Source organism: Convolutriloba macropyga, unplaced genomic scaffold, assembly GCF_964194025.1.
Source record: "Convolutriloba macropyga unplaced genomic scaffold, txConMacr16.3 SCAFFOLD_5260, whole genome shotgun sequence".
Classification (NCBI taxonomy): Eukaryota; Metazoa; Xenacoelomorpha; order Acoela; family Convolutidae; genus Convolutriloba; species Convolutriloba macropyga.
The window spans coordinates 15,001-15,466 of record NW_027451500.1 but is presented as its reverse complement, the minus strand read 5'-3'; positions in this window follow the sequence as shown (position 1 = coordinate 15,466).

Genomic DNA, 466 nt, shown 5'->3' with positions numbered 1-466 from the left:
GTTCCACCGATTTTTTTAAAAAAAAATCGGTGGAACAATATATAGATTAAAAAACGTCAAATGCAATAGCTTTGGCGGATTTTGGATTTAAAGTTAAAATTTTAGGTGCATTTTCAGTTTTGATTATAATAATCTTAGGTGCCTATAAGGTCAAAACAGAGAAAATGATTTCTTAGTTCGTCAGTTACTTGATCCCTTTAATTATGACAAACTTTTTTGATTTTCTTAATTCGTTTCTGATCCTTCAACCTATGTTAATTAAAAAAAACTGATGCCATAAAAAGTTAATTCCAGATCAGGCTCTAACGAAGGACAGAAGGTTTATTCCTTAGAATTCTCAACGTTTCTTATTGACAAACTTTACAACTGATTGCATTTTCAGATTAAAGTTGATTTCGCTGATCTTTTCAATATTATGTTTCAATTTTTTCAGCTGTTTTTGCTAAGATTTGTGTTTGATTTGATA